Here is a 20,556-nt window from a genome sequence, read left to right as displayed (position 1 = left end):
TCCGATCGGGAGTGAGAACTACGAGGGCCAGGATAAACCTACTAAGACACGACAATGGCGGAGACCTAAGAGAGGATCTACTGGAGGAAAGAAGTGAGATTCCCAAAGAACCCAGGCTACCCATGATAGGGATCAAGTTATGTGGACTGAATATCGAGGCATTAGTGGATACAGGAAGTGAAGCGTGTGCAATATCCAAAAGGTTATATGAACAGATACTAAAAGCGAATGTTAACTTGCCTAGTTTCCCAGTGAGTGGAGTGAGAATTGTGAACGCGTTGGGTGCAAAGAGTAAACCTATTAAAGAACAAGTGTTAATTACATTCGAAATAGAGGGAGAAGAATACGAAACAACGTTTTTGGTGGTGGATGGATTGAACACATCGATTATTTTAGGGATAGATTGGTCGAATGAAGTTGATGCGGTAGTGAGTTTTGATGAAGGTACTATCAAAGTCAAAGGAAGAAAGGGAGAAGAGAAGAGGTTGAAATTTGCTGAGGGGAGTGCAATCGAAGAAGAGGAAGAATTCAGAAGAATAAATTTGTGTCACGAAGAGGAACCCACCACGGGATACGGGGAAGAGGAACCAGGAGCAGAAGTGTTGATATACCTTGAGGGACTAGCACGAGAGGATAGACATAAAGAGGACAAGATCAGAAAAAAATTGGAGGAGATGAAGCACCTAGATGAGAGGACTAAGAAGAAATTAGCTACAGTATTATACAGGCGTGGTAAAGTATTTTCTCAACGGCCAGGTATCATGCAAGGAGTGGAGTGTAAGTTAAAAATAAAGAACCATAAACCGTTCAATATAAAGCAGTATCCCATTCCCCAGGCGAAAAGAAGAGCAGTAGATGAAGAAATACAGAGGATGATGGACCTCGGGTTTATCGAACGGGCCAATAGTCAATACAACAACCCCCTATTTGTTGTTGATAAGAAGGATGGAAAAGTAAGGATAGTTTTGGATGCCCGGACGGTGAACAAAATCATCGAACCGGAGAGGGACAAACCAGAAACTATAGAAGAACTGATTCAAAAATTCCGAGGGGCAAAGGTGCTTAGTAGTATCGATTTGACTGCTGGGTACTGGCAGATACCATTGGCCACAGAGTCTCGCCAGTATACAGCATTTACTTATGGAGGAAGGTGCTATTAATTTAGAGTGTTGCCATTTGGACTAAATGTGTCAGTGTCTGAGTTTATAAGAGTGACGGATAAGATACTAGGCGAGGAGTTACTTAAGAAGGTCACCGTCTACGTAGATGACCTCTTGATAGCAAGCGAATCGTGGGAAGAGCATTTGGATAGACTGGATGCAATCTTGGCAGCTTTTGAAACCGCAGGGGTAACTGTAAATCTGGACAAGTCGGAATTTGGCAAATCAAAGATAAAATTTCTGGGCCATATAATATCCGAGGAGGGTATCTATCCTGATCCTAGTAAAATGGAGGCTATTAGAAATTTTCCGACCCCCCATAGTAAGAAACAGTTGCGAGCATTCTTTGGGGTTTGTGAGTTTTATAGAAAATTTGTCAAGGGATCTGCACTTAATGCCCCGAGTATGAGGGAATTGACCAGGGCGAGGATGCCGTGGCATTGGAGTGCAGAGTGCCAAACCGAGTTTGAGAATATCAAGGAAGCACTATATAGTGCAGATATATTGTACCACCCAGATTTTTCCAAGGAGTTTTATTTAGGAGCAGACAGCTCTGACTATGGACTAGGAATACATTTATACCAAGTAGAGAGGAGCGGAAAAGGTGAGAGAGTAAGAACAATAGCATTCGGTAGCAGAAGTTTAAATGCTTGGGAGAGAAAATATTCGATTACTGAAAGGGAAGCATTGGCAATTGTGTGGGGGTTTAAACGTTTCCGGTATTATTTGGCCGGGAGGCATGTGAAAGTCGTGACTGACCATAAGGCCCTGACATTTCTGACTGCAAGCAAATTGAGGCATAGCAGACTAACGCGATGGGCCCTGGCATTACAGGACTATGACTTTGAGATAATTTATGAACCAGGAGCAACACATATAATACCTGATGCTTTGTCAAGATTACCAGCTGACTCAAGAGGAATGTTGATGGACAGGCCGGAAGGAGAAGGAGTTAGAATCAACCTGATGAAGGGAGTACAGTATGAAGAATTCATAAGAAAGTTCCTAAAGAATGTGCGTAGGGAACAGAACGAGGACGAGAAATTAAAGACAATTAAAAACAAATACAGGTGTGCAGGAGAGGAAAGAATTCGCACATTTTATTATATTCACAATGGGATACTTTATAAAAGAAACAGGGAGAATGAGGAGAACTGGAAACTCTGTGTGCCTGAGCATGTGGTAGAAAAATTAATTTGGTATACGCACTATAGTAACGCGCATTATGGACCGAAGAAGTGTCTGGAAAAGTTGAAGTTGGATTGTGCTTTCAACAACATGGGAAGGCGTATACGTAAAATACCGAGTACATGTGACACCTGTCAGAAATCTAAGACGACCACAGTACAGCACAAAGGATATATGCATCCAATTGTACCAACAGCAATTAAGGACATAGTTGCAGTGGATCTCTTTGGGCCACTTCCTGCCTCACGAGGGAATTACACACAAATCTTAGTAGCGGAAGAACTGGTTTCCAAGTACATAAAATTTTACCCATTGAAGAAAGCTACTAGTAGAACCATCATTAACCAATTTGAGAAAGACTATTTTCAAAAGGTGTGTATACCTAAGCGAATATTGAGTGATAATGGGTCACAGTTCAGGTCAAAGGAATGGACAGAGATGCTAAGGGAGCACGGAATAGAGCAAATTGCCATTTCTAGGTATAGGCCAGCTTCTAACCCAGCGGAACGAACAATGAAAGAGTTGAACCGTTTATGCCGAACCTACTGTCATAGGAAGCATGGTTCATGGAGAGAATATCTGGAAGAATTTGAGCGGGTTAGGAATCACCTCCCACATGATTCTACAGGGTTTGCACCATGTGAAGTATTGCTCAATCAGGAACCCGATAGTATTTTTCGTGAGTTGGTAGTCTACCCACCAGGAAGTTCATTGACCTGGGAAGGGAAGTTGGAGTTGGTGGAATTAAGTACGAAGGAGAAGGCTAGGAAAAGACAGGAGAGACACGACAAGCTAGTGAAACCGATAACTTACCGAGTGGGAGACCTGGTATTAGTAAAGGTTCATGCTAGATCAAAGAAAATAAACTCTGAAATACATAAGTTTAACCACGTTTATAAAGGACCGTACAGAATTATAAAAATTGGTCATCCTAACACTGTGGAGTTGGAATATGCACGGACAAAGAGAGTGCACGGTAAAGAGCACGTGGAAAACATAAAAAGGTACTACTCGCACGAGAGCAGAACTAACCCAGATGAGGAAGAGGAACTCGATTAGGGCAAATGTATGAACTGAGAGAGTCTAAGCTCCTTGAAGTAGTGGCATAGGACAGGGTTAGAGCATTTAGCTGTAAAATGGGCTTTTGAAAGAGGGAAGTGTTTATTTACATTGTGTTTGTGATGTATTACAATTAGAGTTGCATATTTCGTGTCAAAGACTATCTAAGGATAGATATAAAAACTGTAATAGCTAAATGGTAGTGTAGTGTTCATATATTCTGTGTTTAGATAATAATTTTTGAGTGTATATGTTGTGTGTTTTCATTTTGATATTGGACTATAGAGGACTATTGCTGGTTGAGGAAAAAAAAATTGTAATTTGGACAATGCTATTTATGTGATGTAATAACTTTTTGTAGAAATTGTAGTGGAGACAGCCCACTACCGGAGTCCAGGACTATTTTGCAAATTGTAAATTCATTAATGATTTGTATTGCATGTTCTGTTCAAATGTAGCAATGTTTTTAAATCCCTTGCCGATTCTTTTTCACCTGCGGTTCAAAAGAAGTTTTTGAGGGCGGGGATGTAAGGGGTCCGCAGGCCCTTACTACTAAGTTTGCGCTCACACAGGTCGACAGGGCAACTATCGAGTAGTGTGTGTGCAGGTCGCGAGAGCTAGAGGGGGTTCACCGGAGTGCCCACTGCTGCTCGGGTAGATTCCCGCGAGGCGGGAGGAACTGGGCGGAGAGCAGTCAGTGTGGAGAGTGCGGAGTCAGGGTGTGGTAGGTTCCCGCGAGGCGGGAAGAGCTGTGCGGAAGCCGGCAGTTGAATTAAGGAAAATTACCGGCAAAGGGAGTGGCCACCGCCGCGGTTTAACCCCTTTGTGTTAGTATTATACGGGAAAGTGAGAAAGTTTAATTACAGAGTGATTTCAGTGATACTGAGTGCCGCTATTGAACTTCCGCGTCTACCGCGCCGGCATTACTCGGATTACAGTGATCGGATGTTGCGTGTGACGATTGAGGATAACTGGAGAAACCTGTGCCGAGATTAGCCGTCATTAACAGTGTATTGACGAAGGCAGTGGCTGTCTCCTTATTTTGTGCTTTTGCTAAGAATATAGATCTTGTTTGTGAAACTGTGTTGTGTCCTCCTTACCACCAAACAGTACGTATTACAGTATTTGCGAAGGACAATACGGAATGTAACATCCCCTGAGCAGTCCAATCCGATTGCCAGCCCATTAGGTACACGGTCACATTAATAAATTATCTAAATTTGGGCTGCTATTTAGATCCCGAACGAGCGGGAATAACGATAAAATAAAATAAAAGGGCGTGTTACACCCTACAAAAGGCTTTCAACATTAACCTTCAAATCAGTAAACAAACTGTATACCATTGTAAACTCACATGCACCAAAAAATGAGAAAAACAGAACACAAAAAGAACAGACAGAAATTTTTTGGCAGGAACAGTCAAACACCTTAGACCAGATTTCATCCAAAAACACAATAATATTGTTGGGAGACTTTAATGCTCAAATCGGCAAAGAACGTCATCACCAATCCGTAGTAGGCAAATTCCCTGCACATAAAAGAACCAATGCAAATGGAGAAAGACTTATTAGTTTATGCAGAGAACGTGACATAGTTCTAAAGTCTACATATTTCAAAAAACTCCCTAGAAAACAAACTACATGGGTATCCCCGAATCCAGTCTTTGGGGAGAAACAACTTGACCGTGTTGCTATAAGCAGACTGTCTGCATCAGAGATACTCAACGTAAAAGTTGCTAAGAGTGCAAGTTTAGATTCAGATCACTATCTATCTGTCGTTAAATTCAAAATTAGACCAATATATAAAAGAAAGAGCGAATATCAACCTAAAAAGTTTGACACTCAGAAATTAACCAAGGAACACAATTTCAGGACACTTTTGGAAAAGAAAACACCTAAAACATGGGAACAACTTCAAAAAGATATAGTACAGACAGCAGAAGAAACCATTCTCCTTACCAAAAAATGGAAACATGCCTGGTGGAGTGACGAGTGTGACAAACTAATCCTAACAAGACAGCGAGCTTGGAACATTTGGAATGCCAACAAAAATGATAAAAATAGGAACTCCCTAAAAGAAGCCCGGAAGCAAGCTTCAAAAGGCCTTAAAAAGATCCAAGTTCAATACATAAAAGACCAACTAGCATCAATAGACTCCAACTTCAAACAGAACAATGCTAGGGACTTTTACAAAACCTTCAAAAGTAACTTAAAGAAATACTCTCCTCCTAGTCTATTTTTCACGGACCCAAAAACGCAGAAAACTGCATACAGTAGCATAGAGAACTGTAGAATACTTGCTGAATATTTTGAAGAACTACATAACTGTTATCCACCGAAAGAAAAATTTAATTTCAATATTGTAAACCCAACACCACCAGACTCCAAGCCGCCAACCACAGAAGAAATAAAAGAAATCATAAAAGAGCTTAAAAATAATAAAGCCCCTGGAGAGGATAATATAGTTGCTGAACTATGGAAGTACTCTAGTGACAACATGATACAGTGTCTATCAGAAATACTAAAAGAAATCTGGACAACACACAGACTACCACCAGACTGGACATCTGCATTAATACATCCACTACATAAAAAAGGGAAGAAAACAGATCCTAGCAATTATAGGAGAATCTCCCTCTTACCAGTGACCTATAAGGTCTTTTCTAAGGCGCTTTTAAAAAGAGCAGAAGAGATACTTGACAAACAGCTAGGAGAGTATCAGGCTGGATTTAGGAAGGGCAGGTCATGTGCAGAACAAATACTAAATTTAAAGAACATAATAGAAATGAGGAAAATCAGGAACTTAAAATATGTAATTACTTTTGTGGATTTAAAAAAAGCCTATGATTCAATTGACAGAAATACACTGCTTGATATCTTAAAAGAATTGGGACTCAATGCTAAAACAAATGCAATAATTAAAGGTACTTTGACAAATACAAAATCGAAAGTAAAATTTAGGGGAGAGCTCTCAAAATCGTTTGAAATAAAGTCAGGTGTTCGACAGGGAGATGGTCTGTCTTTTCAATTGTGTCTCGGAGAAGGTAGTTCGAGAATGGAGGAAGGCCATCAATACTAAAGGGATTCAACTAGGGAGAAATCCAAACAAGATCACTGTCGACTATTTAGCCTTCACAGATGACATGGCATTGATTACAGATTCACTAGACAGTGCCCAAGAACAAATAAGAGAACTACAAAAACAAGCAGCCAACGTAGGACTACAAATATCCTACGAAAAAACAAAGTTTATGACAAACATCTGTGATGCTCCTCAAAATATTGCAGTTGACAACAACACAATACACAAAACAGATTCCTTTAAATACCTAGGAGAGTGGATTACATACAATGCCAAAGAAAAGATAGCTACAGAAACTAGAGTGCACAAAATGGAAAGAGTGTTTCATATGACCAAAAACATTTATAATAAAAAATCCTTGTCCTGGAACACGAAATTAAGACACTACCAAACAGTGGCCAGACCTGAAGCTCTCTATGCGGCAGAAACACTTAAACTAACAAGAAATGGAGATCTTGAGAAACTAGAGAAGGTCAAAAGAAGAATTGTAAGGAAAATACTGGGAGCTAAAAGAAACGATAATGCTGAATACAGGTTAAGACCAAACAGAGAGCTATATCTGAAAACGGAGAAACTAACTGATGTAGTGAGGAAGAGGAGACTACAGTTTTTTGGACATATATTCAGAATGGATAACAACAGACTAACCAAGCGGATATTCACATTACTCAATAGCTAAAAATCCAAGCCAGCATGGTTCATAGAGACTGAAAAGGACATTGAAAATGCTGGAGTTACAATAGACACAATAGAAAACAGAACACATTTCAGAAAGGCAGTTCAAAAGGCAGAATTTCAGGAGAGAAAGAAAATAACTAGACGAAAGTGGACTCAAGAAGAAAGGGAACAACACTCTAAAAGGATGAAGGAAATTTGGAAACTGAAGAAATCTAATACAATGAAGAGTAGCCAAAGTTGATTCATCGTACCCTCCAAATGGGTTATTCGAAAGAAAAAAAAAAAAAAAAATACCGTTCAGTTAAAAGGAAGTCACGCTTGATCTAGGTCCGCGTCATTTTCCATTTTTAACCAGACCTAAGGTCTGAGAAAGGAAAGTAAATAATAATAATAATAATAATAATAGCAAATTCAGAATACCCCAGAAGACATGACAATGTAGCAAAAATAATACATCAACAGCTTGCCATACAACACAAACTAATAAAACAACACGTTCCCACATACAAGTATGCACCACAAAATGTACTGGAGAATGACGAATACAAATTATACTGGAAACGAACCATTATAACAGATAAAACACCACCACATAACAAACCTGACATCATACTCACCAATAAAAAGAAGAAATTAACACAACTAATCGAAATATCCATACCCAATACAACAAATATACAGAAGAAAACAGGAGAAAAAATTGAAAAATACATCCAACTGGCTGAGAAAGTCAAGGACATGTGGCATCAGGATAAAGTTGACATTATACCAATTATACTATCAACTACAGGAGTCATACCACACAATATCCACCAGTATATCTACGCAATACAGCTACATCCAAATGTATATATACAACAACAGAAATCTGTAATTATTGATACATGTTCAATTACCCAAAAGTTCCTAAATGCAATGTAACATATACCATACAATTAAAAGGAAGTCACGCTTAATCAAGATCCGTGTCACTTTCCATTTTTAACCAGACATAACGTCTGAGAAAGGAAAGAAGGTAGTAGTAATAATAATAATAATAATAATAATAATAATAATAATAATAATACTTGGTTCAGGACAGAACTAAAGAAGCCTCGGACAAGCGCAGTCATGGTCAGGGACGACGCTTGAACCCTATGCCCGCCCACAATGGTAACAACACTGCTAGCCAACTGGAAAATGATTTAAATGCAAATAGAGGTGTTTTGCAGGATATGCTTCCTGCAACCACCCTAGAAGGAAAACAAAGACAGAGGATGAGATGGTCAGATGAAGTTAATCAACACCTCATGTTCTGTTATTACCAACCAACAAACCTAGGAACCAACACAACTGGATACAGATCACAAGTATACACAACATTTATTACCAGATACCCGGAATTAAAATTTTTAACAGAACAACGACTAGCTGATCAGATCCGTGTAATAATAAAAAATAACAGGATACCCCAGTCAGAATTAGAAAACATCAAACAACAAGTACAACAAATACTGGAACAAAATAATGTGCAATTAAAAGAAGAAAATACAGTAATGGACTCAAACATCCCAGAGCAAACAAACAAAGAACAACACGCACCAATTAAACAATCAGAGGAAAACGAAATCGTAAGACAGCCACCAGAACAAGCACAAATAGAACATGAAGTGACACACATGTTAGATATAGAAGAAAAATTTCAGTTGACATATACAGAATACAAATACAGACATTAGACCATTCTTGCAAATAACCCACAAGTCGAAACAACAATAACAACTATCAACACAATCATACACAACAAAATAAATGAAAATACAACTATGGAAGAGTTACAACTACTGGTTTACGTAAGAGCACTCACTACACTAAATATACACACTAGGCAGAGATCAGAACCAACCCACACACAGAAGAAACCCACAAAACCAGCATGGCAACACAGGCTACAGATCAGAATAGAAAAACTGAGAAAAGACATCGGACAGCTAACACAATTTATAAGAAATGAAATATCAGACAAAAAACGAAAAAGGTTAGGTAAAATCTCACAACAAGAAGCAATAGAGCAATTAGATGAAAAGAAGCAGAAATTACAAGCATTGGCCAAACGACTTAGAAGATACAAAAAAAGTGAAAATAGAAGGAAACAAAACCAAACATTCAACACAAACCAAAAGAGATTTTACCAAACAATAGATAACACACACATTAAAATAGACAATCCACCAAACATAACAGACATGGAACACTTCTGGAGCAACATATGGTCAAACCCGGTACAACATAACAGGCATGCACGATGGATACAAGCAGAAACAGACTCATACAAGATGATACCACAAATGCCTGAAGTGATAATTTTGCAACATGAAGTCACCCGAGCAATTAATTCTACGCACAATTGGAAAGCCCCTGGAAAAGATAAAATAGCAAATTTCTGTCTAAAGAAGTTCACCTCAACACATTCACATCTAACTAAATTATTTAACAGTTACATTGCAGACCCATACATATTCCCTGATACACTTACACATGGAATAACCTATCTGAAACCTAAAGATCAAGCAGACACAGCAAACCCAGCCAAATATCACCCCATAACATGCCTACCAACAATATACAAAATATTAACTTCAGTCATTACACAGAAATTAATACCACATACAACACAGAACAAAATTATAAATGAAGAACAAAAAAGCTGCTGCACAGGAGCACGAGGATGTAAACAGCAACTGATAATAGATGCAGAGGTGACATATCAAGCTAAAACTAAACAAAGGTCGCTACACTCCGCATACATTGATTACCAAAAAGCTTTTGATAGTGTACCCCACTCATGGTTACTACAGATATTGGAAATATACAAAGTAGATCCTAAATTGATACAGTTCCTAAACATAGTAATGAAAAATTGGAAAACCACACTTAATATCCAAACAAATTCAAATAATATCACATCACAGCCAATACAGATTAAGCGTGGAATATACCAAGGAGACTCATTAAGTCCTTTCTGGTTCTGCCTTGCTATGAACCCACTATCCAACATGCTAAACAATACAAATTATGGATATAATATTACTGGAACATACCCACACAAAATCACACATTTGCTATACATGGATGATCTAAAACTAGTGGCAGCAACCAATCAACAACTCAACCAATTACTAAAGGTAACAGAAGTATTCAGCAATGATATAAATATGGCTTTTGGAACAGACAAATGTAAGAAAAATAGCATAGTCAAGGGAAAACACACTAAACAAGAAGATTACATATTGAATAACCACAGTGACTCCATAGAAGCGATGGAAACAACAGATGCCTATAAATATCTAGGATACAGACAGAAAATAGTAATAGATAATACAAATATTAAAGAAGAACTGAAAGAAAAAATATACACAAAGACTAACAAAAACACTGACAACAGAATTGACAGCAAGAAACAAGACAAAAGCTATAAATACTTACGCTATACCAATATTGACCTACGGTACTCATTTGGAGTAGTGAAATGGAGTAACACAGACCTAGAAGCACTCAATACACTTACACGATCACAATGCCACAAATATAGAATACATCACATACATTCAGCAACAGAAAGATTCACATTAAGCTGAAAGGAAGGAGGAAGGGGATTCATCGACATAAAAAACCTACATTATGGACAGGTAGACAATTTAAGAAAATTCTTTCTAGAACGAGCAGAAACTAGCAAAATACACAAAGCAATCACTCATATAAATACATCGGCTACACCACTGCAATTTCATAACCACTTCTACAACCCTTTAGATCACATAACATCAACAGATACGAAGAAAGTAAATTGGAAAAAGAAAACACTACACGGCAAGCACCCGTATCATCTAACACAGCCACTCATCGATCAAGACGCATCCGACATGTGGCTAAGAAAAGGCAATATATACAGTGAGACGGAAGGATTCATGATTGCAATACAGGATCAAACAATAAACACCAGATATTAGAGCAAGCACATTATTAAAGATCCCAATACCACAACAGATAAATGCAGACTTTGCAAACAACAAATAGAAACAGTAGATCACATCACAAGCGGATGTACAATACTAGCAAATACAGAATACCCCAGAAGACATGACAATGTAGCAAAAATAATACATCAACAACTTGCCATAAAACATAAACTAATAAAACAACACGTTCCCTACATACAAGTATGCACCACAAAATGTACTGGAGAATGATGAATACAAATTATACTGGAACAGAACCATTATAACAGATAAAACAACAACACATAACAAACCTGAAATCATACTCACCAATAAAAAGAAGAAATTAACACAACTAATCGAAATATCCATACCCAATACAACAAATATACAGAAGAAAACAGGAGAAAAAATTGAAAAATACATCCAACTGGCTGGTCAAGGACATGTGGCATCAGGATAAAGTTGACATTACACCAATTATACTGTCAACAACAGGAGTCATACCACACAATATCCACCAGTACATCAATGCAATACAGCTACATCCAAACGTATATATACAACTACAGAAATCCATAATTATTGATACGTGTTCAATAACCCGAAAGTTCCTAAATACAATATAACATATACCATACAGTTAAAAGGAAGTCACGCTTGATGAAGGTCCGCGTCACTTTCCATTTTTAATCAGACCTAAGGTCTGAGAAAATAGAAGTAATAATAATACTTGAGTGATTTCTAATGGACCACCATTGTTACACTGTAAGTAAATTCCTTGAAAAATGAAGTGCAATTTTTATAACATAAAATTGTCACATTACCTTAAGATATTGCATTAATATCCTCATAGGTAAAACTTTACAAGGGCCCGTTGGGGATATCTAAGATGGTGGAACAGCTGAATTGTGAATTAATGTTTGGTATGATTTGTTTTTGTTTTTTTCCCTTAATTAAAGCATAGGGCCAGGTACATGGATGGGTGCAGATAAGTGATCATACACTGAAGCAGGGTATTTTCCCAGATAGACTGAAGTATGCCATTGTTATACCACTGCATAAGAAAGGGGACACGTCTGATGTCAACAACTACCGCCCAATCTCTCTTCTGACTGCCTTATCCAAAATTCTTGAAAACATAATGTACTGTAGAGTAGCTTCACACCTTTGTAAAAATAAAGTTTTAACAAAATGTCGGTTTGGTTTCCAGAAGGGTTTTTCCAATGGAAAATGCTATATATACTTTCACTAATGAAATATTCAATGCTCTGAGTAACCAGAAGTCATCCGTTGGGATTTTTGTGACCTATCAAAGGCTTTTGATTGTGTAAATCATGGAAAGCTTCTAGATAAGCTCAAGTACTGTGGTATTAATGGGACAGCGCTCAAATGGTTTAAATCATACCTAACGGGAAGAGTGCAGAAAGTTGAAATAAGCAGTTCACATAATATGCAAAAACTGGTGATTTCTCAAACTGGGGAACAATCAAGAATGGGGTGCCACAAGGTTCGGTCTTGGGTCCTCTGCTGTTCTTAATGTATGTTAATGACTTGCCATTCTATACTCACGAAGATGCAAAGTTGGTACTTTTTTCTGATGATACAAGTATAGCTATCACACCTGACAGACAAGAATTAACTGGTGAAATTGTAAACGATGTTTTTCAGAAAATCATTAAGTGGTTCTCTGCAAATGGGCTCTCATTAAACTTTGACTAAACACAGTATATACAGTTCCACACAGTAAATGGAATGACACCATTAATAAATATAGACTTCAATCAGAAATTGGTAGCTAGGGCAGAATATTCAAAATTTCTAGGTGTATGCATTGATGAGGGGTTGAACTGAAGAAAACACACTGAGGACCTGCTGAAACGTTTGAGTTCAGCTACTTATGCTATTAGGGTCATTGCAAATTTTGGCGATATACAGCTGAGTAAATTACCATGCATATTTCCATTCTCTGCTATCATATGGCATCATATTCTGGGGTAACTCATCATTGAGTAAAAGAGTGTCCATTGCACAAAAGCGTGTAATCAGAATGATTGCTGGAGCTCATCCAAGATCATCCTGCAGACACTTATTTAAAGAGCTAGAAATCTTCACTGTAGCCTCACAATATATATATATATATATATATATATATATATATATATATATAACAGAGGGAAACATTCCACGTGGAAAAAATATATCTAAAAAGAAATATGATGAGACTTACCAAACAAAAGCGCTGGCAGGTCGATAGACACACAAACAAACACAAATATACACACAAAATTCAAGCTTTCGCAACAAACTGTTGCCTCATCAGGAAAGAGGGAAGGAGAGGGAAAGACGAAAGGATGTGGGTTTTAAGGGAGAGGGTAAGGAGTCATTCCAATCCCGGGAGCGGAAAGACTTACCTTAGGGGGAAAAAAGGACAGGTATACACTCGCACACACACACACACACACACACACACACACACACACACACACATATCCATCCACACATACAGACACAAGCAGACTTTAAATATGTCTGCTTGTGTCTGTATGTGTGGATGGATATGTGTGTGTGTGTGTGTGTGTGTGCGAGTGTATACCTGTCCTTTTTTCCCCCTAAGGTAAGTCTTTCCGCTCCCGGGATTGGAATGACTCCTTACCCTCTCCCTTAAAACCCACATCCTTTCGTCTTTCCCTCTCCTTCCCTCTTTCCTGATGAGGCAACAGTTTGTTGCGAAAGCTTGAATTTTGTGTGTATATTTGTGTTTGTTTGTGTGTCTATCGACCTGCCAGCGCTTTTGTTTGGTAAGTCTCATCATCTTTCTTTTTATATATAATATGCTTGTGAGATGTCTGCTTGTGTCTGTATATGTGTGGATGGATATGTGTGTGTGTGTGTGCGCGCGAGTGTATCCCCGTCCTTTTTTCCCCCTAAGGTAAGTCTTTCCGCTCCCAGGATTGGAATGACTCCTTAGCCTCTCCCCTAAAACCCACATCCTTTTGTCTTTCCCTCTCCTTCCCTCTTTCCTGATGAGGCAACAGTTTGTTGCGAAAGCTTGAATTTTGTGTGTGTGTTTGTGTGTCTGTCGACCTGCCAGCGCTTTCGTTCGGTAAGTCACATCATTATATATATATATATATATATATATATATATATATATATATATATATATATATATATATATATATATATATATATATATATTCACTTATGAAATTTGTTATTAACAATCGGAACGAATTGAAAAGTAATCGCAGTGTACATGGCTACAACACTAGGAGAAAGGATGATCTTCACCACTCAAGGTTAAATCTAACTTTGGCTCAGAAGGGGGTAAATTATGCTGCCACAAAAGTCTTTGGTCACTTACCTAATAGCATCAAAAGTCTGACAGACAGCCATATAGCAATCTAATCTAATCGTAGGCATCCAACATCTCCGCATGGACGGCCCATTGCAAACTTTAGCCTACTCATACATACTTAATGCCAAACTCATTGTCTGTAAGATCACGCCGTAAACTGCATAAATGTTACGATACTCTACACGATTTTGTAATGTTTCATTCTGTGTCATTTACTGACAGGTCCCGATATTTCCATCAGGTATCATGGGGCCAATATGAAATAAATATTCACCCCAGTGAATCAGGAATTCATAACTGTCACATACCAACGCCAAACTATTAACTAACTGTGGCAGCATACACATCTGTCACTGACAGTCGTACTACTATTAACAATTACACACATATATGTTTCAATGTATTAGTGGCCTGTTACAGTTGTGTTTACAACCAGTGTCCACTGTAAACAGACTAGGTCTACCTTTGTGACTTCTGGCACTGAATAACCTTGTAAGACCTTAACACAAAACAGACCTGCATTAATGCCGTGTACACAAACGCCAAGTACTTCCTTACCTAACTTTTTACACAAAACAAGAACACAAACAAATTAAGATGAAATTCATGATGCAATGCATTTGCAATCTAATTAGAATAATCTGGCACTTGATTCTTCTTGTGTTCTACACTTCTCAGTGAATTATATTGAAAGTAATTGCCTAGGCAGCAAACCTTAGTAAGACCAAGTCTTGGCATACTTCCGACTAAGGTGTAAATCTGGATGGATTCATTGGCATGTCGGTCTGACAATGGCAAGGAAATTATACAACAGCTTTCCTTGACGTAATATCAGGCAGACATCTGCCTTGGTAAAATCACATGCAGTTTTTTATGAAGTTGAATACAATGTTCAGTTCTGAATCGTGAGCAAATGTGTACATCAGAGCATCCACTCATCACACATGGGGATGTGCTGCAGCCAAACATTCAAATTGCGTCCATCCCTCAAAATTAGTTAGTAAAGGATTCTGTGCAATCTCAGCTACAATGAGTTGTATAAAGAGCTGTTCAACAGTACCAAATTAATTATACTGAAGCCTTCCGCACCAATTCACGACCGTACTGTTGCACAAGCAGGACTAAAGATGATAATGCATTCATTAATGTTAACACTAATCACATATTCACATCTTGTAAACTGCCTCGTTCCACATAATTTCAATTAATAAAATCATTTGAACGATTTACGGAACATGTAACTAACTACTGTCAAATTTCGACCTAATCTAGATTTCAGTCTACACTTAAGATCTGAATGTCACCACAACTTAGACTTCATATTCACATTCGTCAGTTTTTTCAACTCTCAACCGAACTGTCTGCTTTCCATCTGACCTATACTTCTACAGATCAGTCTGTCTCCACAACCTATGTTCCAAAAATTAATACAGATACAAAGGCAGTATTGCAGATGTTCTTTTTTTGTTCCTGTTCACAAACATATAACACAAACTGCCACCACATCATCACATCACGGGACACAGTCAGCTGGTATGTTCAATACACATACATTTCTGAGAGTACACAACTAACTACAAAACATAAGCGCTATACGACCTAAACGGGAATGCAAAAATTATAGCAGTGAGAGAGATCTGACAATCACTGGCAAGACACAGCACAGACAACAGGCCTCTTTACACAGGTATCGAAACTTATAACTGACTTCTGAGGTACTTAAAAAATTTAAAACAAAGCCGTTATGACGTGGCATAAAAGAGTTTCTTATCACTGAAGTGTATTTAAAGATCTCGTATCAGGGGAATAATCTATCTTCTCATTTCTACTACTGTAGACACATTTTTAGATCTCACAAAGGCTTTCTATCTGGTGGACTGTGCACTTCTGTTGTAGAAACTGAGGGCGTGTAATATCAAACACTCATCTCAGGAACTCCTGTCTACATACCTAAAATGACATAAATACTGTACAAATATAAATTATATAAAAAAATAAAATATATATATATATAAAAAAAATTAACATTTAGTCTACGAGTGAAACAGTAATGCAGGGTGCTTGCACCAGGGGTGTGTAGATGGTATTGTACAAACTTCTAAGTCACATATAATTACTTATGCTGACGAGTCTCTCTGCTGCTTTATGGTGAGAATGAGGAGGATATAACATTCAACACACAGGACAAAAGAAGTGACTAGTAAATATTTTAGTAACAAGGGCCTAAAAGGCAATAGAACAAAATCACAGTTACTGCAGTTCAAAGAAAGCAATTCATGCCACAGATGTGTAGGAAATATTTGTGGAATTCAAGTACAAACAATGAAGACTTTAAATATATTATTTTGTACTTGGATGGTAATCTTCAGAGGGAAAACTGTGCCACATTTTACAACAGAAAATGAGCAGCACGTTGTACTTACACAGCCAACTGTCTAACAGGATGACACACCCAAATGTCATGCTGTACATAACCACAAAACAAGAAATAAATACAGTTTCTGTCCATATATCTGGTGAAACAAATTGCCGGAATCCATAGAGCACACATTGACACTCCCTTTGAAACAAAATTAAAAATTTCCTTGTAAATAAATGTCTGTATTCACCGAAAGAAATCTAAGCTGTATATATTATCGATTAATCTATGTAAATATATATGTTATGTATTAAAACTTTGTACACAAAAATTTTATATGTACCATACCTTTGTAAACAATTTGATGTTTTCAAAAGTCACCATATGTTTACAACAAACAAAAAGAAATTTAAATGAATAAGTACTAAATCACTCATTCAGATGTCCTGATTTTTTTGTGTGATAACTGATTGCACACATGACAAACTGCAACGTAGTGTGTAACCACCCAAAATAAAATCTTGTATTTGTCTAAGAACACTAAAGAAATAATACAGGAGTCACAGTAATGGTTGAAGTTTTTAACATAATGTCAAAATCTGATCAAGAATAGAAATGGCGAAAAATCAAAATGGTTAGTCACAAATATCTACTCAAACGGTATTATGTTATCATATCACATACAAGTGTAAACAAACAGGCAACATTTGCACTAAAACAGTTTCTGGTACAGGATCAAACTATCTGTTGCCAAACTACATTATACAGTTGGAAATACCGGTAAAAGTGTTGCCTCGAAGTGGCAGAGGCGTTAACTGAATTTCAATACGGTCCGCCACACACCGAGGGTTGGAAATCTTCAAGAATCTGCCTTAGATTTGCATACGTGAAGTTTAACTACTAACGTAAAGAAATTTATGTTTTTTTTACTAACGATCACCAACCGCCATATTTTGACAGTGTTTAGCTTTGCTAACCTGGAATATAAGTTTGTCTTTCTTCTGACAGTTGATTTAAGACGTGTTGGCGATTTCCAACTCAAATTTTCATGCTCAGAGTGTCAGCGAAGCATATATACTCAACTAAGAAACGGCTGCAAGGGCGCCGTTAATTGGTGGTGTGCAACTGTGAACATGAAGTCGTAAAATCCATTACAGCCCATACTGACATAAGCAACATTAAACAAAAGCCATATTTCGATGCCAACGTGAAATGTAAATAAAACAGCATCAACAAGTATTTCGTCACCTGTCAACGCCCAATTGTCTTGACTCGTGTCCGGCAACAACAGACGGATCAGATCGATAACAAGTCCAATTGCGCACACTGCAGAACCATCTACCGGTTATTCTGCCAAACAGGTCAATAACAACGCGGGAAATAATTTTAAAATCTAGTTTCATCTACATCGAACCACTATGCAGTACATGCAGAAGATTCCAAGTCACGCATTATTTGTTCATGCGTGGGTTGGCAAAAAACCATACATTTTGTTTATAAGATGCATTTTAACCTTCAGCTGCTTGTTTGCCCCATTAGTCAACTACCGGTTTCGGATATTAACCATTATCCATGAGAGAGGGTACAGCAGACTAGTTTCTCCTGTGATTGTACATGGTGGCGGCCAGTCAAGGAATATTTTAAAGAATTGGTTTAAAAAATTTATTTCGAAGGCCCAGTCAAATCTTTACAAGTTTACTCCTAGAGCAACTTAACGCTGTGCCTACGTAACACTAGTCTCTTGTCTTTCGAAACCGAGGCATTTCTGTCCAGTTAAAGCTACTGACAAAATGGTTCAAATGGCTCTGAGCACTATGGGACTTAACATCTGTGGTCATCAGTCCCCTAGAACTTAGAACTACTTAAACCTAACTAACCTAAGGACATCACACACATCCATGCCCGAGGCAGGATTCGAACCTGCGACCGTAGCAGTCCCGCGGTTCCGGACTGAGCGCCTAGAACCGTGTGGTGTCACAGCCAGACACCACACGTCCTAGGTGGTAGCTTAAATCGGCCGCGGTCCTGTAGTACATGTCGGACCCGCGTGTCGCCACTGTGTGATCGCAAACCTAGCGCCACCACAAGGCAGGTCTCGAGAGACTGACTCGAACTGAGCCCAGTTGTACGGACGACAGAGCTAGCGATTAGACGTACGAAGCCTTTCTCTCTCATTAGCCGAGAGACAGAATAGCTTTCATCTAAGTTCATGGCTATGAACTAGCAAGGCGCCATTAGCCTTACAGTGATTGTAATTAGAGTCTCACTTGTGTTCACCATAGAGATGTACAAGAATACATTAAAGCTAAGTATATGAGAAGCTCCATTCTTTTCTTCATAGCATTAATTACGTATCCTGTTCCAGTACTTCACGCCCGTCTGCGTTAGTCTCGCGTGCCCTTTAAGCCACCTCTATCTACAAGGTGTTGGCCCAGCTGCCGACACATCAAACCGCTAGACCACCGCGGCCGGCAAAGCTACTGACAAGAGACGCCTTGCTGAAACTGCTAGCGAATTCACGCCATTGGTTTTAGCCAATAGCGTGCTTGGAATACAGGTCACGTTTGTGGATGGTGGAGTGTTCTGCGGTGCGGAACACAGCTGCCTCTCTCTCTTGTAATCCAGACGTCGAGCAGAACATACGTCTTTTTGGAAGGCAGAGCCTCTGGCTCTGCTTTTCATGACCGGCCATCAACGTACATTAACTTGAACCGCTTCCCCTTCCGTTGCCTGTTTCAATTAATTGTCAGACCTCCTAGACTGGCCTGAACCTGGCAACTTGCGACCCTAGGCGCGCCCCTTGTACGCTGTACCTTGAAATATATCCTCTTTATTGTACCTAATTTCCTGTTTTGTCTTTTAACGGCAGCCCTGGATGCCCACTAGGCATACGTAACTACCCAGTCCCCCCTTCCCTGCCCGTATACATTAACATTGGTGTCAGAAGCGGGGTCGTATACATTAACACGATGTCTGTCTGTTTGGCATAAGATATGACTGTCGGTATTCTATGACAAATTGTTTGCACCAATTACACTGGATAATTTCAATATTGTTCAGCTTCAAACGAATATGGGATACTTTTAACTAATCTATTGTACCCTACGTGCTAGATGATGACTGGTAATCGAAACTGGTAGATGACTAATGGGACAAATAAACAGCTGATGGTTAAAATGCCTTTTATATAATATCGTATGGCTGTTGAGCCTCACCTTGTGTAAACATTACAATTTTTTTTGGATGCTGTATTTGTTGACAAAATAGATCGATTGGCTTCAGGACTGTAATTTTAACTGCTACCCTGAAAGAAACAGTACAACAATTCGATAAAAAACATTTAGGATTCATTTATATACTTTCATTTTTCTGATGACTGCCAGTATTAACACTGGATGCACCGAACACGGTTCCCATGGTGGACTTGCACGTAGCTGACGAGGGTTTCCTGTGTTGTCCATCAGAGGGAGGGGGGGGGGGACTATTAAGACGTATTCATGCACAAGACTTTCATCCACAACTTACGTATTGGCTTCAGGACCGTAATTTTAACTGCTACCCTGAAAGAAACAGTACAACAATTCGATAAAAAACATTTAGGATTCATTTATATACTTTCATTTTTCTGATGACTGCCAGTATTAACACTGGATGCACCGAACACGGTTCCCATGGTGGACTTGCACGTAGCTG

The 20,556-nt window shown here is 38.5% G+C and overlaps 1 protein-coding gene across 1 annotated transcript in view; it reads right to left on the bottom strand.

Annotated features, from left to right (window-relative positions):
* The window catches only part of LOC126212797 (uncharacterized), a 67,838-nt gene extending 49,656 nt beyond the window's left edge, over nucleotides 1–18,182 (bottom strand). The window contains exons 1-2 of the mRNA XM_049940198.1: nucleotides 18,112–18,182; nucleotides 17,841–17,988 (exon numbers count right to left, since the gene is read on the bottom strand). The gene's annotated coding sequence lies outside the window, so the exon portion shown is untranslated. The remainder of the gene's footprint in view (nucleotides 1–17,840; nucleotides 17,989–18,111) is intronic.
* Between the last annotated feature and the right edge of the window lie 2,374 nt (nucleotides 18,183–20,556).

The sequence above is a fragment of the Schistocerca nitens genome, chromosome 11, assembly GCF_023898315.1.
Source record: "Schistocerca nitens isolate TAMUIC-IGC-003100 chromosome 11, iqSchNite1.1, whole genome shotgun sequence".
Lineage (NCBI taxonomy): Eukaryota > Metazoa > Arthropoda > Insecta > Orthoptera > Acrididae > Schistocerca > Schistocerca nitens.
This window is presented reverse-complemented; position numbering and strand designations above follow the sequence as displayed.